The sequence below is a fragment of the Lepisosteus oculatus genome, chromosome 6 (genome assembly GCF_040954835.1).
Source record: "Lepisosteus oculatus isolate fLepOcu1 chromosome 6, fLepOcu1.hap2, whole genome shotgun sequence".
In the NCBI taxonomy this organism is placed as follows: domain Eukaryota; kingdom Metazoa; phylum Chordata; class Actinopteri; order Semionotiformes; family Lepisosteidae; genus Lepisosteus; species Lepisosteus oculatus.
This window is the reverse complement of record NC_090701.1, coordinates 15,486,247-15,510,810: the sequence shown is the minus strand read 5'-3', so window position 1 is coordinate 15,510,810 and position 24,564 is coordinate 15,486,247. Positions and strand designations below refer to the sequence as shown.

At 35.2% G+C, this 24,564-nt stretch overlaps 1 long non-coding RNA gene across 2 annotated transcripts in view; it reads left to right on the top strand.

Annotated features, from left to right (window-relative positions):
- The first annotated feature begins 1,145 nt into the window (after positions 1 to 1,145).
- LOC107078269 (uncharacterized) overlaps positions 1,146 to 24,564 on the top strand; it is an 87,832-nt gene continuing 64,413 nt past the window's right edge. For both annotated transcript variants that reach the window (XR_011189862.1, XR_001479210.2), the window contains exons 1-2: positions 1,146 to 1,234; positions 5,730 to 5,902. This is a non-coding gene — a long non-coding RNA (uncharacterized lncRNA). The remainder of the gene's footprint in view (positions 1,235 to 5,729; positions 5,903 to 24,564) is intronic.

The following is a 24,564-nucleotide window of genomic DNA, read 5'->3' as shown; positions in this document are numbered from 1 at the left end:
AGTAGCTTAGATGAGAAAACATTTTGAAAATAGTTTTTGCCCAGCAAATGAAATCATATCCTCTCTACAGGAAAAGAGAATAAAAGCAATTGTGATGGAAGACTGCATCTGGGTCTGTGACTTACAGTAGCACATCACAAAGAGTTTCCTGATATGCAGGACTGGAGCTGCCAAGCATTAGTTGTAGAAGAACTGCAGGAGACTTTTTGTACAGATTCATAATTTCAGGATGATAAAACAACATTTAAATTATTAGCCAACCTATTCTCTGTGAATGTAGGGAATGCACCTGACTATGGTCAGCTGTACGGCGATAAATATAAATGATTTAATATAAAATACTCTACAGTACAGTATGTGTATATCTTACTGCCCCTTTGTATTTTCATGCAGGACCAGTCCCTCTGAAAAAAAGGTATACACCCCAGCATTGTATGACTAAAGGAAAGGCTACACCTGTCTAACATGTCAATGTCTAACATGACAGCTTCAAGAGTAGTGGTTGATGAATAAAAATATAACATCAAGAGGTCCCATGATGCTACTGAATCAAAGGAAAACAGATGATTTAATATCTTGTGAGCAGAAACAGACTGTTAAATCAAAAAGAAAAGTTGAGCACTGGTAGGGATATACTTCAGTTTATCGGAGTGTACCTGAAAAACGTTAAAAGCCATGTGCCATGAACTGCAGAAGCATGAGCATTTGAAGTACAGAAGAAATCCACAAACCACTTTAAATAATAAAACGCACCGTCTGCTTCTTCGTTTCACCCCGTTAGTGGTTCTGTGCAAGACAAATTTCTTGTTTCACTGTTTCACTGATGAAAGAGCCAAGTTATGAAGCAATATCTAGACTCACTAGAATATGTGTCCATGTTTATGGCACTAGTTGACATGTCAATACTGAAATACTGTATGTTCTGCTGGTATTTGATAAGGTGTCTGATTATTTTGAACAGAATGTTTCTATGCTGAGAAACACAGCAGTGTCAGCAAAAACCAGGGCCACTCAATAATATTCAAAACTTATCCATATAGTGATTAACCTTGATTCCAATGTTACAGTGTCACTGCAACCTTGGAAATAAGCCATCACCGTATACACAATTCCTGGAAGTGCCTTGTTCTGAAATGCTGCAGGTCGCTACTTCTCATCTCATACAGATTTATGAATGGACATATTTGAACACCCAGTGAAAGTGCTACTAGAGCTGGACCAACTCGCATTACTGGTATGCTTCATATTATTTAATAATGATGCGTATAAAAATGTACTAGAGTGTATGTTAGTATACTTTATCATTAAATAAATGTTTTTTGTATGAAGTAGAATGTTTTCAAAGTAAGTACTGCTATTATGTTTATCGTTTCATTTTTCCCATATTTCTCTGTTTCACTTTTTTTGTTTGCAGTTACTGCATATTGTATTGATTTCTGGTTAATGAATCTTATGAAGAGCATAAAATGATTTTACAATACAAACCAAACAAGGAGTTCCAAATCTAACACAGTTTCTTACTACCAAGTAACACTACAGTATATAAAACAAACACAGGTTTACTAGTTTGTGCACATAAGAGCTTAAATGTGCCATTAACATCCTGACTGAGAACAATAATTCAAGAGGCTCTTCAACACACTTCTCTTTAGGAGGTCCATGTTACTGCATAAAACCATTATTTATTAAAATTAGCTCACCTAAATCAACAAGTTCCCACTAAAGCTAATGAACCTTTGGTATAAATTGTGTTTTCTGCATAAGAATCTGCATACTGTACATCCAATAATATCGCATAATTTGTGTCTGTATGGAAAAGAGCAACTGTTAAGGACTGAGCTGGAGTAAATCCAGTGTCTTTCAAGGACAGTGTCTTTTAAGGCAACCATTTTCTATTACTAAAAGGCACTCATGAGGAACACTCCCTCAAATATGGTATACAATATTTATCTGAGGCTTTCACGAGAGAATTAGCAGCCAAGTAAATGTGGCAACACCTTCCATTTGTAGTACTCAAAGTAGACCATATCTTGGTAAAAGAATGGTGAGTGTTCTCCTGTACAAACACATCCACTTGACTTATCACCTTAGAGGAAAAAAATCATAAAGATGCAAACTTATCTTAACCAGGCAATTCTTTTATGTTTGATTCATTTATAGTCACTCATTGCAGAGGCAGTAATTACTAGTTACTTAACATATGTACAAAGTTTCTTTGATTAACATTGATGTACAGTATTATTGCAATCATTTCATTATTTTAGGACACTGCTCTGATTTTTTTTTTTGAAAATCATGAAAAGCTTTTTATAAGATGAACAGAATTCTTGACATTTGTGTCTAAAATTAAGCATACTGGCAGAGCAGGCTCTATAGTAATGTGAGAAGCATGGTTTCCTTGAGGATATGGCTGTCAAAGTAAGAAAGCAATTAAATCTATCATTATACAAGGCACAAATTAACATTGACTTCTAAATATTCTTTCAAAATGGTAGGTGTGAACTTATAAGTACCTTCAGGGAAAATATGACAAAAACATACAACTATGATTGCCTATTTTGGAACATATCTTTGGTGTCTGGGGAACTGAAATTGATTTATAAGAGTTTGAGATATATATTGTTGGATAGAATAATAATCTCCAAACAATAATAAAAAAATGTCTTATTTATACCCCAGAAATGAAAGTGTAAATTGTTATTAAAGCTATGAAAACCAAATCTTGAAGTTCTACTCATATTGAAAGCAATATTACTGTCCTGCACTCTGTCTTTTTCAAACTTAATCCTTGATGTGAACTGAAGTATTTGTAATGAATCTTTAAGGTGGATCAAGGTGCTTTGAGAGACAAGAATAGCTTAGCAATTCGCAGTGAAAACTTAAGGAAAAGCTGGTACCTGAATTGGGCCAAACAAGAACAGTTTTTTCTGTCATTCTTTAGATTTTACTTTTCTAATGTGTGTATTTTTAAAGCAGTTTTAAAGCCATGATGAAGCTTTTCTTTCTGTGGAAAGACCTGACAATAGCTCACCATACTGTAAGTGGTCATCAAGCAACTTGAGAGATCTTGAGCAAATCGTCCAAGAGGAATGGACAAGGTTGCACCAAGCTGGTGTGCAAAGTTTGTAGAGACTTACCCAAAAAGATTTGTGGCTGGAATTGCTGGCAAAGGCGTTTCCACCAAATATTGAATTCAGTTGTTTATGTAATCAGTATATTTCATTTCATATTTCATTTTTTTTTTGCTTTTGACATATCCTGTAACTTGTCTTTACTTTGAGCATTCAATGTTGAATAAAATATTATAGTTTTAAAATGTGTATGCATCATTCTGTAATTTCACAAAATGTTACACCATAGGAAGAGCCTGGTTATTTTTTGTGAGGCTCTCTCTCTATATATATATTTCATGTGATCAGATCTCACAGTATATGCATAATATTTATACTTAATCATAAAAGAGGGTTTTGAAAAATCTATTGGGTAGCTACCAAAAAAAATGATCTATACTTGTTAAATGGAAAATATTTGTCTTATAAGTGTTCAGTAAAGCTAACAGAATCAAACTGAATTTAATTAAATTAAGTTGAATTAAATTAGTCACAATATACATTATAATCAGCTAAGTATTATATGTATTTCCGTCTCACAGCTGTAGTGTGAAGGGCATTTGTCTTTCTTTCCTCATTTAAGATCTTGCACTTCAATTAATTTCTACATCTGCTGTATTTTATTTCACTGTTATATACAGTATGTTCCATGCTCTTTATTCTGTATGCTGTATATTACTGTGACAATGAGCTGTTCCATGCATTTCAAGCAGGCCTCTTGTGATGCTTTGAATGTATACAAACATTGTTTATCCAACTGTATAAGAACAGTAACAGTACCTTATTAGCATATGCATCTCCCTTGTTGTTATTATTATTGTTATTTTTACATGTATACTGGCTGTTGTCTTTTGTCTTAATTATTTCTTATGTACTACTTGTTGTCCTTGTGGATCCACAATAATTCTACATTGTAGAGTTTGTTGCTTTTTTGCCCTTTCTGCCATTTTGTGTCAGGTTACAGACTGGTTAAAATGGATTTTTACTTCTCTATCGGGGGTAGGTGCGGAGTTGAGCTTAGGCTATTTAACCTGACGGTGACTGGGTAACTCATAGTTTAGTTCTGGTAACTTTACCTTGTCTGTCTTCTAAAGGCATGAATTTAAACTGCAAGTGTTAGTTTCCTTGTAAAGACAGTATCAATGTGTTTATTGTCTAGGATTTGTAGAATGTAGAACTATTAAATTGACGCTTGTTCTGCACCTCCTTTTGACTTACAGTAGGAGGCAGTACTTTATGACTGCTGTGACTACTCCTTGACTTGCATCAGTGCAATTTTGTTCTCAGTTTTATTTATTATAGTAATAAATGACATATTCAATTTTATTTCTATGTATTCCTATTCACCTTATCACATTAGGCCTTTGTCATTATGTAAAGCAAAGCCTTACTTGTAACTTAAACTTGTAGCCTCTGATTGTTTAGGTATTCCAATGAAAAGGAAAGAGACACAGACCTTATTTTTATGCATGTTAAAATAATAACTTTAACAAAATTCTCAAATTAACAGCTTCAATGTAGTATAGCAGATTATGTTGTTGGATGTGAATAGAAAACAAACTGAAAATCTTCATACTTCATTGTGGGTGTTATGCAAAAACATTTTTTTTTTTGCAATATGCAAACTCAGGACATTTATATAGAGACCTATAGGCCAACTTTATACTGTTTTGTGTTACTTGTATTCCTGAAAATATTATTTCATATTCTTTTGGAACACATGCAGTACAATCTTGCACATACTGTACATTTACTGTGCTTCTTTCATAAACAGAACTGGCATTTCAATCAAAAATCCTTCTAAAGGCTTATATTTAACAAAGATGAAATATAACAAATGATTTATATTGTCATACTTCTTTATTAAGTTTGATATTCAGCTCATTGGAAAACCTTAAACTGTCAGGAAGAAGAAATAATGTAGAGGACAATTTCCAACAGAAATTAAATTTGTTTATGTAATATATAGACTAAATGTGCTTTAACAGTGCAGCTGTTTCAGTAAAAAGTGGATCATCCCTCAATGTAAAATAATCGCAAAAGATTAGAGCTGAGCATTTATGAACTTTTTCATACAGTAACTGACAGAATATGAATCTCATGATATGTTTCAGAATTATCATCCATGTCACGGGTTTGAATTACATAAGGACCTCACAGATACAGTATATCTATTAGAAAAACAGTTTCTAGATTAATCAAAAAGAGGAGTGGAAATGCATTATAGTGTTGTATCTAAAAGGTATTCCCACTCACTTCCATTTCAAGGTCGATGTTAGCAAAAATCCTTCATAACTCCTATTTAGTCTAAATCACATGATCCTTCTGAAAACAGAATTATATCCTATTTGGAAAACCAGCCAAGACTTAATTCAATGGCCAGCTTTATCACTTACCCTAGCAGGTTATTCTAAGTCTCTTAATATTGTGAATATTCCCCAAGATCTTTCCGCATCCTCTAATTTGTATTGCAAACTGATTCTTTAATTCTTAAGATTGACAATTTTTTGCTTTAAATAACATCTATATCTCTTCCAACGACTCAGATTAATGGAGGCCCAGGTCAAGTGTGCCATTCCTTCCAGTCTCCTTATTTTCGTTCCTGTTCCTCTCTTCCAGGTCTGGGACCTGCCTGCTCAGCACCCCTAAACATCAAATGTGTCACCTCTGACTGTGTGCCAATTGACAGGTGTCTAAGCAAACAGTGTGCCACTCCATCTGTGATGACTGCCTTCTGTTGTGTTTGGACAGCAGGCCAAGCTTAAGTGGAAAGGGAAGTAGACACCAAAGAGGTAAAATAAACACACAACACACTCAACAAAACACTGGCTATTATATGCATAACTCTGTCACTATAAATTATTGCAAACATTGTTTTTGGTGTCAATAATCTGCATTCCAAAAGTAAAACTTTTAAATGTGTTCCTATAGTAACAAAGTTTGTTTCTCATTAGTAGAAAATAGAAACATGTAGAGATCTATAGAATTAAATTATGTAGAAGTTATTTAAAATATCTGGTACGAAAATCTTATTTTACATATAATAAATGCAACATATAAAATAGTGTGAGAATCAGTAATACTAAAATTGAGATGCTGTATACAATCAGTCAAAAAATGGGCATTATTAAAATGGGAAATATTAATTCTTTATGTCTCATTTTAATTGCATAAAGAAAACAGTGGGACATATTTGTGGGAATGCAACCTGGACAATCAGTATAACCCTCCAAATTAAATGGAGTAATCTTTGATCATAACCTATACATTTCTGAGCTAATGTCTATACCACTAATTAAATATACAGTAAATAGAAAGTATCTTGAAGACTGAACACACTTCATTTATTCAACTTGTGCTTGCAAGAATATTAACTGGAATTGGTACTAATGTTGTTCCTTATGTCTGCCAACATGCTGTAGTTTAAATTGCATGGAGAATAAATTCCGCAACATACATGTACTAGCATACAAAGTAAACGGTTATTTTCTTTTAAAATTGTAATTATTAATTACCTACAAGGTATGGTATATTCCTTATATATATCAAAATCATTTGTTTTGTGGTTCAAAGAATCTGTTCTGTCAAGAATGTCTTCCAATTTATTTTTATAAGGAGTACAGTAAACATTGGTATATTTTTTAAAACATTTTTACGAATAACATCTGTAAATATTATGTGATAGTGTTTTTCTTTGTGTAGTGAAAGATCACACTTTTCTATTTGGAGAACATATTAACACATTGCACTTAAATAATAAATATTTATCTTTGGACACTTTCTATAAGTAATCTTGAACACAATCTGCAAACAATGTTTCTGAAATTTTCAATTTGAAGTGTCAGAAAATGTCCATAAGGAAGTTTCTTTAATGTTGTCATCTTTTTACGTTTCCAATTCAAGACTAAAAATCAACAAGCAATTCTATCAAGCTTTATTTGTATTTATTTGTAAAATGTTTCTATTTCTAAGACGGAAAATATTGAAAAACTGTACACCAAATACTAACTAAAGTAATAATCAGGATTCTTAAAGGATCTTGACTTTTATCTCTTATTCACCGGTGTGGATTCTGTTGTTGTAACCTTGTGTAAGGTACTTAGCCCAGATGATCCAGTTATATAAATAGATACCCCCATTTTTATGTAAAAACATCAGTAATTGTACTGTAACTTCTCCAAGTTCCTTAAATAACAGCATCATTCAGATAAATTAATAATAATAATCTATCATTTATAAGTCCTTGCTAAGAAAAGCTACCATCCATTTTGTTTCTGAATTATTCAAAAGTGACATGGAAAGCTTGATACTCAGCAATATATAATTATATTCACTGCATGGCAAAATGAGGAAGACAAGAATGCCCTTGAGTTATGAAATAATTTCTAAAAACACACTCCAATGCGAATGTCATTAAAATGATTTAAAGGAACTTCTAGAACATTCTCTCAGAGTGACTAAGGAGCAACACAGATGTGAAGGATACTGTGTTTTTATGTATGAACACATATTGTACATTTCCATACACAAACATTTTAATTTTCATTTAGAGTGTTGATTCAAGATATTAACCAGTTTTGTTCCCAGTGCATTCTGACAACATCACTGCAAAACTTGCTCTTAAGAGGGAGATCCTTGCTTCTGTTTCACAGTGCTTCAGGTTTTAAACAGAACGACGGTGCTTACTTTCATTACCTTAAGGGTATTTCTGGGGGGAGCTTCTTTTCAGAACCCACAAGACTTGCTGTTGCCAAATAAAAGCATTCTCAGACCCTGCGTTTGTTGTTGAAATGCTTTGTGTGAGTGTGAGTAATACCCGAGAAGGTGCATGTACTGTATAAGATTGTGTGGTACCTGCTTAAATATTTCAATCATGATAGCAATAATTGAACAGATTTAACAGGGAAATCCACTTAACATCTGTCTAATGGAACTTTAAAGATAGACAGGTCTTTTATTATTTATGAAATATCATCAATGAACCTGTTTCAGCGCAATATGCATGTACAAAACTGCTCATAGCCTCTAATTGTTTTATCTCCTGAGTATGAAGTAACAGATATGGAAATAACACATGTGAGAATGTGTGCACATTCAAAGGTTTACACATGAAAAGGTGATTTGTGCATATTTGCCACATAGAACAGTCATATTTGTGGTCTATCTGTTCACTGTGACTTGACTAGAGCACTTACTATTAACTTAGACCCCATCTAAAAAACAAATCCTATTGTATACTATATATAGCCTGAAGACAGAAATACAGAACAGCTAAAAATGTTAAGAGACCATTGAACCCAATTTGAATCTAATTTAGTCATGTAGCCAGTTCTGCTCATACTGTAAATGCCCCCTTAGCTGTACTAAGAACAACATCTAACCCTGGGTTGAATTAAATGGAGGCAATTGTAACCAATCAAATGCCATTTGAGAGATTGAAGGACACTGGGCTGCCTTCCAAAAACCCATGCAAACAGAGGGGAGTATGAAAAATCCAGGTGCCTGAAGCTTCAATTAAAGCCAGGACCCTGGATCTATAAGATAGTGCTACCAGTAATCACCATGTAGATGTCCTCCCCAGTGATGCCACTACACAGGATCATCAGAATTGGAAAGGAACTGCCTGAAGGAATGCCTATATACTGTACACATACTGATTTCAATGACATTATCAAGTATTAATGGTTTGTTGGCAATCATGTTCAACATATTCATAAGTTTCTAGGTCAATAAAAAAATTGTATTTGGGTGCTTATCCACATTGTGGTCTATCTGTTAAGACAGATACCAAGAGGATATGGAAATATGGAAAACATCCATTTAAATAGACTTTATATGAACTACAAATTGCTGTAATAACAACGGAATGCAGCATTTCCTATGACATTGAAAACTTGCCAGACTATCTCTGTAAGCATAAAGGAAGAGTGACAGGCTTTTCCAACTGTATATCATGCAGATATACAATAGTCTCCCTGAAAGTAAATACAATGTTACAAAATAAAATATAACTTTACCTTCTTTGCATAATTTGCTTTATTTGAATTAATTTTTATTTTTATATTAACTGCATTGTTCTTATCGATTTAGATGTTAATTTGAATTTGAAGTACTGTACCTAAATTACATTTAATTGGAAGTCTGCTATTGACCAACGATAGTATGTTTTTGTTGATCATTGTAAAAAAATCAAATTGTAAGCAGAATAAGATAAGAATAAGCAACTAAGAGAGCCATGTCCAAAGTTTCGCAAACCAACTTTCCTAGAAAGACATACTGTAATTCATACTGTATTCCATAATTTGATAATTTTGTTACTGGTTGTATAATTAAATTAAACTAAATTAGTATTGCAGAATATTGTGTTGCTTATGCATTCAAATGATAAAAGACTATGCTTTTCAAATTTCTTGTCCTATCTTTTTGTAGTTTTATCATCCTTTGCTCTAGTTTACTGCTCCGCAAACTTTACCACCCCACAGTGTACTGACATGAAAATAAAAAAATGTGGCACACAGCCCCCCCCACACAAACCCAGGTCACCAGCTAGAAAGTTTGCTTCCCAGTGCATCTCCTCAACCTGACAGGAACTGATGACAGTTAAACACAGAATCTTTTGCTCAGCAGCTCTCAGATGCCTTTGGTTTTTTATTTTTATGTCCATCAAATTTGAAAAACCTGATATTCGCACCACACACAATTTCCACATGACCAGTCTCAGTATGAGGCCTCTATCTTATGTGAACACCAAATGTGAAAGGTGGGTCTTTGGTTACTCAAGAAAAAAAATGATACATAGACAATATTTAATTAAGTCATTATTCTGCAATAAACTGGTGTCCCATCCAGATCGTGTCCTGTTGATAGGTTTTGGTGTCTTCACAACCCTGTTTTGGATAAAGTGGTTAGATAATGAATGGAAAGATGGATTGTTTTATTTTTGTTAAGTGACCAAAATTCTGAGGCATACCTCTCAATGGCTGAAGGTTCCAGTATGTACTGTAGCTTTTCTTAAAATACTGTTGAAATGATATTCAACTTTAGATAGAACATTGTTAAGTTTAATGCTGTGGTACAATGCAGGGAGTGTTTGGTGTGGATTAAGGAAGACGCTTTGCCGTGGAAACCACACCTGACGTGAATAAGGGAATGAACGGCAGGTGTAGAAGTGGTTTAAAGAGCGGGAAAGATCTAGAAGGACCTCAGTCTTGCTGTAGCTGCAGTGGAGTATAATTGCGGAGGCTCTGCAGTGAGAGAGCTGGGCTGAAGCATGACAGTAGCGGGTGTGAGACACTCGTAGTCAGGGCGATGTTAGAAGAGCATGCCGCTGTGTATGAGTGAACAAAGACTTGATTAGCCGCTGTAGTAACCCCGTGCGAGGGTGGAGAAGAATGACAATTCCGGAGGGGATTGTGAGGAACAGGCTGCAAGGAAGAAAGTGAAAATGTCAGTCTGTGAGGAGACTGACAAAAGAAACGGAGCTTTATGAGATCATCGAAAGATTTCAAGGGACGGCATCCTGCTAGGGTGTGACAGCAGGGCTGTCGTGTCCGCTGTATGAGTGAGTTAATGAGTGGGGACCAGAGTGGGTTGTGTGGTAGAGGGACCCTCCCCCGGGCAATACATGGTATCAGAGAAGTGAGGAGGATCTATCTAGCTGAACCTTCTGGGAGATAGTGAGGTGCGCTGGCGGGTGCAGGATGTAACGCATTGGTGGCTGGGCATGATGTGATGTGTGCTGGCAGCTGTGAGTTCACAATCTAAGGGCGCGAGAGTGAGGTGTGTGAGTGTGTGTGAGTGTGTCGGGTCTTGGCACGGTGTGTAGTGCTGAAGAGACTCTGTGATGTAGGTAGTTTGTGTAACCCAACCTGGTGGCTTAGGGAGAGGATGTCGGGGCTGGAGGCAGACCTGGGAGCCCGGGGCACTGGCTGTGTGTGAAACAGTGTCCTAATGGAGTATGAGAAGGAAGCTCCTAGCAGTGAGGACAACAGGATGAACCTTAGACTCTGAAGTCAAAGGGCCCGGAAGTAATGGAATGTGGAGTCATATATCCTGTTGCCCCGATGAGGGGGTCATTGTGATTACCACTCTTGGAGGAAAGTGCGTCTAAGATAAAGGAGAAAACGAACCCAAAAGAGTTTATAAAGGGGCATGATGGGGGAGAATGAGAGCCTGACCATGCCCAATGTGGTGTCAGCTACCCCCATGGCACCACATTGCATAGAAAACAATTAAAATATCACACAAAAAAAAATCAAAGAATTCTTAAGTTCTCATTGAATTATTTAAAACTACACCTTTACACTTTGCTTTGTAACTGTTAAGTTACATGCATATATTATACATGTATGTTTTAAAATTTGAGTCTTTAATTTCAGTGTACAATATTCCAAATTGCATGAAACTCATAAGATGCATATCAATGACATGAGCTATTGAAGACATTTTATATTTTAATTTAGTTTCCATATATAATATTTGCTATTAAACCTTTTCAAATACTGTTAAAATGTCACTAATATTACAGTAGTTAGTAGAAACTCTTGAGATTAATAATGCTACTTTATCCAAGAGTAAAATACCTTCTTTTTCAGGTACTGTAGGTCTGATAGCATTGTTCGGAATTAAATTTGTACAGTAGTCCTATTTTGAGTAACCTGTGAATAAGAGTAATCTCAATGAATAAAACAAATATATAAGACTTGTCTGTAGGTATTTCCTAACAACACCAAAAAATATGTAAGTCTTATGAGCAGTAAAAGCAATTCTGGGGATTGAGGTGGGGATAATCAAGAGATTTTTACATACAGGTGATGAAATGAACCATTTTATATCGTGCATGTATATTGTACTATTATAGGGTTTCTGGAAAAAACATTCTAACTTGAAACTTCTGTATTTCAGGAGCTACTACACATACAGTATCTCACTCAGTTTGCTGATACACTGTATGTCCAGATGCAAATCAATACTATTTCTTCTATGGAATGATGGGGATGTACAGTTGGCTTGAACTCTCCTTGGCAGTATGGTAGTATTTATTAAAGTGTAACAGAATAGCAGGCCCTTCTTCTGCTAGAATACTACAACTCACATATATTCCATTTTCACTGCATTAGATCATCTGCTATGCGAATTAATCCAAGTACACACTAACAGAGGGATTTTGCATAAAAAAACATTGTTTTATATTGTGGACATATTGGTCCTGTTATTATGTATTAGGTCTGTAATGTACTGTCTACATTGTGTGGTGGTGTCTGTTGTACTGTGTACAGTATGTCTCGAGAGATCAGCACGATTAAGAATTCCAATGTGTGTGTACTGTACTACTCATTAGAAGAAAAAATAGAATATTTTTGTCTAACAAAAAAGCAAGGGATTCAGACTATCAACTTAACATTTCTGTTCCAAAGTTGTAAGATCAGTCTACTGTATATAATATAATATAATAATAATAAACTTTATTTTATATAGCGCCTTTAAAGGTGGCTTCTCAAAGCGCTTTACAGGATGACAATAACAATAAATAAGAAGACTACAACAATAAATAAGAAAATTTCACAAGACAGGACACAATTATAATTACAACAATACAACAATAACAATAGAGGAGACCGTGGAAGATGGTATTAAGAAGAGCAGAGGGGTGAAGAATGGAAGCAGTTAAGTAAAGGCTTTTCTGAAAAGGAGGGTTTTGAGTCTGGATTTGAAGGAGTTTAGAGAAGGTGACTCTCTAATATCCTTGGGCAAGGAGTTCCAGAGCTTGGGGGCATAGCAGGAGAAGGCCCTGTCGCCCATACAATGTAGACGGGCTTGGGGGACAGTAAGGAGGGCAGAATTTGAAGAGCGGAGGTTGCGAGGTGGGGAGTAGGGCGATAAAAGTTCAGACAGGTATTGAGGTGCCAAGCCATGTAAAGCCTTGTAGGTGAGCATGAGGATTTTAAAGTCTACGCGGAATTTGACCGGAAGCCAGTGCAAGGACTCCAGGATAGGAGTAATGTGAACACTTGCACTAGATCTGGTCAGGATTCTGGCTGCTGAATTTTGGACATACTGCAGCTTGTTCAGAGTAGATTTAGATACCCCAGGGAGCAGAGCATTGCAGTAGTCAATTCGAGAGAATACAAATATGTTGATCAGCTTTTCAGCCACAGTTAATGATAGCATAGGGCGTAGTCTTGCGATATTTCTAAGGTGAAAAAAAGATGTTTTGACAGTATGCTGTACATGTGGGTCGAATGTTAAGCCAGAATCGAATATAACCCCAAGGTTTTTCAATTTTGATTGGAGCTCAAGTACAGAGCCATCTACAGACAGGGTTACAGGACTGGCTTTACGAAGTTGATGGGGGGTACCAATAAGCATGACTTCAGTCTTGTCACAGTCTTGTATATGCTTTGTTACATCAGACAGACTGGATAGTGGATGATTAATATCCAACATATAGATGATCAATTGCTATTATCAACAGATCCACTGAGTGAGATTAAGAGATTACTGAGACTGATGAAGTTTTGAAAACAATCGAAGGCAAATGAATGGTAAGCATTTATTCTGCACTTTTTTTCATTCTCACAATCATTTTGGCATTACTTGCAGCTTGAGCTTAATTTCAGCAAATATGCCATGGAAGTAGGTAATCTTTACTGACAGGAATATTTTAACTCATCTGATTTTTAAACGACAGCCAAGCCCTTCGTAGTTAAATTCTAAACTTACAATTCAGTCAGTGCACAATGATATATACACTACTCATTTTGAGATAATTTTTAAAATATAAAATGTTTCAGACTGTAATATCCATCCTTCCTTTTTCTAACTGCTTTAACTAATACGGGGTCACAGTGAAGCTAGAGCCTAAACATGGCACGCAATTAGTACAAGGCTCGATACACCCTGGGTGGGACACCAGTCCACTGCAAGGTACACAGACACAAATACATACACACTAACACCAGGGGCAATTTAATCTACCAGTAAATCATTGGACTGTGAGAGGAACATCTGGAGGAAACCCATGAGAATATGAGGAGAACATACAGTCCACACAGATAACACCTCATGTCTGGAATTGAACCCAGGGCAGATGTGTTGTGCCTTATATTCACAATATTCTTAGCACTTACCATGTGCTACTTGTACTGCATATCTGAAATACCATTGTATGTTCTTATTTATGTGTATTTTATGCTAGCCTCCATTGCTTAGAACACCTGTAGTAATGTGCAACAATGTATGTAATTCTGCAGAGCTCTGAGTTTGTCAGGACCTCCTGCTGTTATTGCTATTTTCTCACATTTCCAACACCCTATAATTGACAGGCTCTGCTGTATTGGGTAATTCTTCACTGCAATTGGCACAAAAAAACATAGACAAAGTCAAAGTTTAGAGGCACATTTTTTGCATGAATAGTATAGAATGTGGGATTGTGCAGAACAGTTTAACAAATTATATTGAAGAAAAAGCTGTTAGGAAGGGCCCTCCATTATGCAATGGTGTGGCATCTCCTGGGGATATTAGTTGTATCCAGTAGTTTTTCAAAATGACAGACAAGGATATGGTAGGATTTGTATTTGGCCAAGTCCATCAGTTTTGTACACACAGCAATCAATTTTGGATGAGCTTTTCCACATGAGACACAGAAAGCAAATTTCATAACCAATATTAATTAAATGGAAAAAAGGAGCCCCAGCAACACTTCACACATGGTACTTAGCCTAACATGTAGTTCATAACTAATAATATGGTAATCAATTACTTATCTAAACTATGAGGCTGGTATACATACAGGAATAAGGAGAACTAAGTAACAGGACAGACGTTTCACAACTTAACTTTAAAATGTTGTCTTGCATCTGCATTTTAATGCCCGTGGAAGTACAGAACAGCTGAATCAGTTCTTTGTTTAGTCAGTAAATAAAACTGAGCTCTGAATTTTGAATCCAGGGCTAGCCTCCAAGGCCAGCACAAAGGTCTTTGAAACCTGATTACGGCAGTGCTATGTCAGTGGAAATTTGTAGTGTACTGTAATTTAACTGAATTTTGGGAACATGTTAAGGTCTTGCTTAACTCTTGGGGTTGGAGGTTCATCACCATTTGCATTGAATTAATTTCTATGATGGCACACAGGCTAAGACCAGGAAAATTGTGTTCTTGTTTAACTGCCTGACAAAGAATGTTCACATAATTTCACTTTGGATTAAATGTAAAACACAGTTTAACACATTTGCCAGTTTATACAGTCTTGAGTTTGACACTACAAATTAACAGTGAAGTGCTATTTTTTTCATTTCTGTTGAAGAAACTTGGCTTATAACATATCAGTTAGATGTGCTGTATGATGCAATTCAAGGACATTTTAGTTAACCAGAAGTGTTTTATGGAGTTCTTAATGGAATACACAAAAGAAATGCAGCACTCACATCCAAGGGCTTAATCAATACTTTAAACATACCGTACATGTCAAACAAAAACACACATGAACAAGAAAGCAGATTGAAGAATCATTATAAGTGTCTGTATACCATTATTTATAAAATTAAAACATTGATTATGTTAACACAATCCAAATAGGATTTCTGCGGAGCCCTGATCAACTTTCTAATAAAGTGCTTTGAAATGTTCTGTGCTACTTTCAGTTGTGCTGTTGGTTGGTGTCACTTCTTGATGGCATTGCAGATTTGGTGCTATTGATGTTCTACTGAACTAAAATCGGGACATAAAGTTGGAGAAGCTAAGACCTCATTGTTTTTCTGAAGTTGTACCATTATAATTCTGAACTGTGTCATCTCACATTGTCCAGCTGCAAAAAGTATATCTGAACTGATTTGTGCAACTAATTAAACTGTTAATGCAAGGTCTTTGTGCATGCATCACTGAACAGTACAGTTGCGCTCAATATGCCTTTTTATGTAAAGAACTTTCTTCCCCACTTAATCATACTTTCAATGCCATAATAATTGACCAGAACAATGGGTAAAACACTCACTGTGATGCCTATTATGCAGATGTCTTAATCTACCGATGACCAATTGTGGTGACCATTGTGTTAACTTTCTGTCTTCTCAAATGAGGCCTTTCTCTGAAAGAGCTGTGTTTCTGGTGTCTTTGGACTAAACAACATATTGTCAAAGAATGTTGCATACTCTGGCAAGTACTCTCGCAGTCTAGCATCTTGAAATAAGGCAGGTTATCATTGTCCACAACTTGGCAGGTTAACATTTTCCATATGCCCACAATACTTTGCATAAAGTGTCTCCTGTTTTTAGTTTTAATTATGTTTCTTCATACTGTAGTTTTCACTTGTGTCTCTAGGTAGGGCTTCATTGTTGATTCTGAACTCAAGTTCACTTTGTCAATGCCTTTGAGGATTTTAAACTCTTGAATCAAGTGCTTTCATAGTATGTGCAAGGTTAAAAAGATTTTATTTTTTGTCTACATTGTCTATGTTACAGTAAATACCACCTGACAGGTACTTGTCCAGACTTGAAATTGTAATAAACTGCTACTTAAGATGAAAGTGTAATAGTGGTTTGTGGATCGAAGGGTGAATCCTTGGAAAAGAATAAGTAGATGATCAACAGGCGAGGCAAACATGCAAAACACAGTTCAGAATCGATGGTCATAGTAGGCAGGGACCCAAGATGGGTGACATGAATCAAAAGGGAAAACAACAAGCCAAGGTCAAAAGGAAGCAGAAACGTTCGTAGCACAGGCAATACACAGTTTGAGGAAAATCCGAGAGAAGAGGTCAAAGCACAGCAGTGTTGAGGCAGGAGGGAAGGAAGCTAGGGAAACAGGGAACTTAGAACTTAAGAGGCTCAGAGATAAGTATGTGACAGCCCTGAGCACTGCTTGGGCCAGCCTTAAATAGCTTGCTTCACCAGGACACAGGGGTGAAGGGGAATAGTTGCCCATAGTTGAAGCTGAGTTTCTGTCTAAATGTATTTTTGAGCCTTCCAGACTGACAGGTGGAAGAGGTGTGACCAGCTGCTGTGGTAGGACTAGGCTATTCAGCAGAGCTCCCACAAACAGGTCTGGCAGAAATCTATTGAAATCCTTGCAAATTTCCTTTTCTGCTTCTCCACTGTTTGTTAATTCACCTATTCTAGCACAATTTCTGATCCTAACTAGCATGCCAACTATACCAGAATCTAGATCATTAATATAATTAGGAAGAGCAATGCAACTAATACAGATTATTGTGGTATTTCACTAACTACGATTTGAGTGTTAATCTCTACTCTTATTTTAATTAATCAATTCAAATGCATGCATGTCCTTACTGCTTATAATTTGAGATTTTAATCTTTTATGAATAACTACTGTATCAAAAGTCTTTTGACAATCTGAATATAATGCATCATATGCTTATGCCTGAGAACCTACAGTATGATCGCTGATCTAAACACAACAAAACACGTTAGATCGGTTGAATACTGTAGGTATTCTCAACTTTCCCTATGTTCTTATGTTCTATAATATTATAATGCAAACTTCACTCCGCCTCATGAGAGTAAGCTATCAAACAGCATTTACTTGGCAAAAAACATTTTATTTCACTAAGGCTACTGTACATATTGTGACGCCAATCATCTTTCACATAATTAGCAAGGTTGTCAAGGGTGCTCAAGTGACAAGCAGACAACAATCACTTTTGATACATTGGATCAATCAACCTTAGAACTATTTCATCATAGTAATAATCACCATATGCCAATCAATAGTTATCACTATAAGACTCACTGTCACTACTGTCATCTTTCATACCATGACGTTCATTACTGCATTCAAATGACAAAATTCTTGATTGCCAATTTCTCCTTTTATTTGAATTCTTCTGATGACCCCTTATTGTGCTTATTTTTCCACAGTTTTTTTTCAGACTTGGATATTTTTTTGGCAGATTTCAGTCCTCATATTGTCTTGAGGGTGATGTCATCACTTCAGCATGTTATGGTGTAACAATACTGTAACTGGGCCCAGAAATGGCAAAGATTGGATAGAGATTTTCAAACAATATTGATTTGACCTCCTTTGTGGGAGCACTGGCTTATTGTTTCAAAGTTGCCTGAAATCAATTTGGATTTGAGAGTTTGGGGGGACTCAACAGCAGTGAATGCATGATCTGTGATTTTATCTCAGTTGCAAGGACCTGTTCAACAAGCATCCAATCCAGGGCCTCTTTTGTGCCTCTTTTTTATACTGTATGAAGTGGTCTAAATTCCAGGCTGGCTTTGGAGACATTGCCACAGCTGAATGAGGCATGCAGTTACTGTATACAGCTCTTTTTTTTTTCTCTCTTGATAAGATGGCAAACAATTTCCTTCAGAACTGAAGAAGATCACTATGTGCTGTTTTTCCCATTTCTACATCCTTTATATGAAATGAGTATATAATGATTATTATTAAATTGTTATTCATATCATAGTTTAGAATATAAACTTGTCTTCAAGTGGTAACTTGAAATATTCATCCACATCTGCTTCATAAATCCCTAGCACTCATGCAGTAGAAACCCCTTTTCAATGGAAATGCACGTGCAGAGTGGATGTTTCTTCATTAACAGGACTTAATAGTATTTTATACAGTAAGTTACATTTTAACCAGTGATTCCCATTTAAAATCCATTTTATGAGGGAGTGCATCATAAAGGGCCATTCTAACAGGATCGCTGCTGTAAAGTGGGTGCATTATTCAGAGTAAGTGGGTGAATCAGAAGTAGAGAAGTAATAACAATAATAGGAGTAGTAGTTTTCTCTAGTGAGTCAAAATGCTATCTTTTCACTAAAAAAAGATAGCCTCCGAAGTATGACTGACATCATTGTTTGAATCCACAGCCGATTGAACAAGGTACATTTTTGCTTTGCCTCTTTTCTGACAATATTAAATATTTTCTCTTTTTTTTTGTAGTTCCTCGGAAGAACCATAAGCAAATGAAGAAGTGATGAGTGTAATTACTGTATTTTTTCCATTCGTTGTTTCATTGTTTTGGCTTTGATAATTTGTTGTGGCCTATGTTACTGATCTTCAAGATTCCATGTCTCTGATTAGCTTTACTTTCTGATATGTAGTGTTGCCTTCGCTGACTCTCAGACACTTACTCTATGACATTGTAAACTGAAACTGAGAAAAATTGCAAATGCTTGGCAGAAAACAGATATGAAACCATAAGCTTTGACCAATTGCTTTGTGTCACATAAATAGGATTTGAATCAACAACAGACATGTATGAGATAGCAAAACAAATGTTCAGATGGTTCAAAAGGGTATCGTGATTAATGTGAATATGAAAATTGGCTTTAAAATCCTAGAGAGCAAGAATGGATAAAAAACTAATGATGTGCAAAGATGGTAATGACTTACTGGTAATTCCTTACACTTACATAGCGCTCTCAAAGTGCTTTACGGGTAATTGGGACTTCCCTACCCTCCACCAATTTGCAGTGATGCAATCTGATGCAATGGCATCAGTGTGCCACTATGCTCACCACACACTAATGGCTTTAATTTCTGCCAAATCTGCCTCTACCAAATATTGACTCAAGAGGGGTAAATACGTATGCAATCAGTTATTTTCTGTTCTATATTTATATTTACTTTATGAAGATCTGTAGGTTCTGCCTTTATTTTATCGATTAATGGCAAACACTCCCAAATAAATACACTATAATTCTGTATTGTAACATAATAAGATATGAAAAAGTTTAAGGAGGGTAAATAGGTTTGATTTCAATACAAGTACACTCTAGTTATTAATAACATGGTAATTTTGCTTCATAAAGAAAATAGTTTACTAGTGGAAATGAATCTGCAACACAAACAGATAACAACACAAGAAGAAGATACTTAAGTCCATTTTTATAGTCTCCGGGACCTTCAAGTGAGTTGAAGAATACTAATTTTAGTTTATGTTCACCTTTTCATAAGTTAAAGGGACTTCTAGCCAGCATGGGAGACATATAGTTATTCTGCTGGCTGGTTTTACCACAAGCTGTATACTGTATAAAGAGCAGAGAGAACTTCAGAATCCCTTTGTAATGTAAACATCTACCATTCTGGTCAGCACTGAGTACCTGGAAGGGTCAGACAGCATGGCAAGATATTAGAGCAGAAATACAAAAAGATAGAAACTTTGAAGAATATATCCCAACCTGTGACAAACTTTTACAAGTTTGCTCTGCAGCAAAAGGCAAGACATTCTAGAAAAGACAATCTACAGTTGATATTTTTCAAATTTTTTTATCTCCCAATTTGAAAGCGCAAATCAAGCTGGCTCCATGCTGTAACGGTTGTGGTTACACTTGAATAAATACCACAGTGTTCTCCAACGTACACAAAGTTAGAAACACTCACAATGAATCTCAAACAAGGAAGATAAACACAAATAAAACAGTAATGTCTAAGATTTAGGTGCTGAGTATTTAATTTTATAATTGTGTGTAATGCAATCTATTAATACTCAGATATGCATTATTAAAGCTTTTATAAAAGCAAATAGCTACTTAATACTTTTGCAATTAATCACCAGTAGATGGCAGTTATCAATTCTGTTAAAGCTCTGTAATGTTACACTTAATAAAAGGATTTCACAGCCTAAGCAAATCAATCTTGCAGTAGCATCTTTAACAACAAATTAACATACTACTACTACTTATAAAAATAAAATTACACCTACTTTAAATATTGTAATGTAATTTCAAAAGGCAGATAAATTTGAACAAAAATTGGTTTAGTGGAGCCGCCAGGCAGTTTTCAGGGGCCTTAAAGTATGTCTAAACTATTCTCCTTTCAGATGTATTCACCCATCCTTCATTGCACATTACTGAAGTTCTTTTTTTCTCAACCCATGGATACCACGATGATTGGATTTTGACATGTGTTGGAATACATCTGAGCATATGCATTAAACCATATGATTGTGAAGCTTTTTTAAATTTAAATTTCTGTTCATCTCCAACTGCTCAGACTGGATTTCTTGATCAATAATTGCACATCCAAATAACAGATGCAGACAGGAGATGTATCTATTAAAACATGCAGTTATACAGTAAGTCTACAAATGATTTTCTGATTTGATGATAAAGGTAAAGCTTTCTTCAATGAACTGCAAGCCACAGTGGTTGGTGCTGCAGAGCAGACTGAGGCTAACCCAGCTGGCTCCAGCCAGGAAATGCATAAGTGACCACTAAGAATTGTGGCTATCATTGGTCAATTAAGAAGAATTTAAATTAGGAAGAAGCAGAACAACAAGAAGAATAACACAAAATGCTGCTCTTGTGGATGCAAAACAATAGCTGGTCCCCAGCAACAGGTAAATAAGTCAGAAAGTACCTTACCATTACCAAACAGAAATGATAAGGCACACATGCACTTAATTGTGCAGTTAAAAAGGCTTCACCTTTAAAAATACCTTTTCAAACAATGGTAAAATGTAATGTTTATGTGTAGACACTCCACAATGTGAATGTACTACAAGGAGAAATATGTTGGTCTATTCACACTGCTATAGTATACAGTATATGTGTTTTGTGCTATTAAAGGTTAAGTGATAATATTCATTATACTTAATGTTATTTGGATCCAATAAATTGTTTAGTTGATTTTTCTGGCTTGTAAACTCTGACAAATGCAAAAAACAGAGTTTTATTAGGAAAATAAATGGGCCGTTTGTACATATACAAGTTTGGTAAATTCTACAACTTGTGATGAGACTAATGCTTTTTCACTATGATTGAAATTTGTGTTTCAGGTCATTTAAAAACTGATTAAATGGGTAATTTTAACACTGATTGAACATCTACTGTGTAGCTTAACAATGTTGAATAAGATCCAAATAAAGGAGATGGCCAGAGTTATGACAATGTTTAAAAACATAACCGAGCAGTTATGACAATGTTCAAAAAACAGATTTTAGAAATATTGAAAGTCAGATAAAACAAAAGGTATGCCTTTTGATTATTTTATTTAAAAAGATGTATGGAGTGACTTGTAATAAAGATAGTTAGAGACATTATAACAATGGGTGAATCATTTTACATTGAATCCAATCTTATCATATACAGTAGCAAGCATATTGATTATATGTTGGCTGCTAATTGACTTAGACTTAATGTGCTGTATAGGACTAAATGTTGTCTTATTCCTGAATCTAGAAAACAAGTTGTTACACAATATCTCTCTTACCACTTACTAATAATTAGGATGTCATATGTTCCACTGCTGTTACGTCATTGACACACACTGTATGTTGGAGGTTACAGTAAATGTAACAAATTATGTAGGTAAAGTACTCATTATTAAGTAACGTTGGTTGCAGCCAGCAATGGAAAGGAAGTTTAATTCTTGTTCTGTGCCTGAAAAATATTGGTTTAAGTAATTTATTTCATTGATTGTTTACATATTACTAGAATTCAACACAAAAAATGAACAAAACATTTTCCTGTACATATTGACAACAGGTCCTTTGATATCCCTCCCTCCTAAGATATTACTTTTTTGCAGATTATTACAGGAACATTTTCTCCTTTTAATGTGTTTGATTATAGTTTGTTGGTTAATGAAGCTGACTTCCTGGCAGTCCTCCATACCAGTGTATGGAATTTGACTTTTGTTCTGTTCATTGTTTTCGACGGCTGTTACTTTCCTCTCAGCCATATGTTTTATATCCACCATTATAAGAAATGTACCCCAGGCAAGTAAAAAGCATGTGCAAAAGCAAGATAACAAAACTGTCCTCCATTAAGCTTGTTGAGGCATGAACTTTCCTTTCTCATGTAATCTCTAAAGTGCCTTTTTTTTTCAAAAAGAATTCTCCTTCAAGAAAGAAACAGGTTTTGTAATTTACTTAAGCTTTTCTTTAAACCAGAACATGTTGAAGAGCACATCAGTTGCTGGAGTTCTGGATTTTTTTGCTTATTTTTCAAATTGAGCATTTCACCTGAGACCCAGTACAAACACACACAGTGACAGACACATACAGTTCATCAATACTATACTGAAAAGTGGTCACTTGGGAAAATTAATGCAAAGACTGAACTGCGGAATTTATTATAGAATGAAAGCAACAGTTGACAATACCATAAAGTCTAACTCACAGTCCTGAATTAGACTTCCTTTTGGGAAATGGTTTCTCACTTGGTCATTTTATTATGCTGAAGAGCTAAAGAAGCACTATTTATTTATGATCTGTGAAACCTGAATCTTACAAAGAACACAAACTCTAAGGATAACTTTGTGAATACTCTCAACTCTGGATCTCAGTCACATTAAGTTTCTTTGAGCTGGATGTGAATGACAAACTGCTAATCAAACCACACATCCTACAGTATCTCTCTGGATAAATACATGACGCATTCCAGAGACTTTCAGAGCTGACAACACAATTTGTCAATACAGAGTTTCAAGAAAGGGACCGCATATTACCAGGAATTCAAGTGTTCATACAAATGGTCAGTGGCTTTCAAGAATATTTCCTCCATATTTCAATATTAAATGTCACTTATTTTCATTGTTTTGTGTATCAAAGCTCAATCTTGAAAAACAGAGCACATTTTGTACAGCATACTTTGGCAGTGTATATGCATGCAGCAGAAACAAAATAAGGAGACCATTCCCCCTACAGTTATGCATTCCCTGGGAATATAGTAGACATCTGTGTAAAAAAAGATATTAATGTACTTAACTTTGAATTAACATATGGGAAATTTTAATGCCTTTTCAATTCACCCCTTAGACTGAAGAACCAGGTGTTGATGCAATTTTAGTGGAATCAATATGAATATGAAAATTAATATTCATTACACTTTAATGTCCAACATTTCACAGATTACTTGGGCAGTCTAGGAAATAGCTTTAGGCATATTACATAGCACGTAAACATGCATTAGTGGTATGGTATGTTCTTATGCATTATTTATTGAAGCATCCATGTGTTCATTTTCTTATCAATTTTCTGTTCTCCTGGCTTTCAGTTAATTTTTTTTTTCATTTGACTACTTTCAGGAAAAAAAATAAATTAGCTTTTCAGTTTTTTTACCTCCTGAAAATATTTTTTTCATTTGCTCATTTTGTTGGAAGATACAACATGGAAACTTCAGGAACACTAGTTCTTCAATTTCATTTATAGAAACCAGCGATAGGTTTATCAATCATAAGCTGATCTGTATCAATGTTCTTCTACAGTATTTGTATATATGAAGATTGGGCTAAAACTTACAGATACTTTCAAGTATAATGAACACCAGTGGCCCTACAGTACATCATTGATTAACAGTCTCACCCTGCAAACAATTATTATACTGAGTAATAAAACAAACTTATAACTGCTAGTTATTGCTAGTAAAATGACAAAAAGACATTTTGACATGATGTGGTGTAATGGAAAGTTACTGAGAAAAAGTGTTTTTTCCTAAAAATGTTGTTTACGGACAGAGCTGTGCTGCAGAAATAG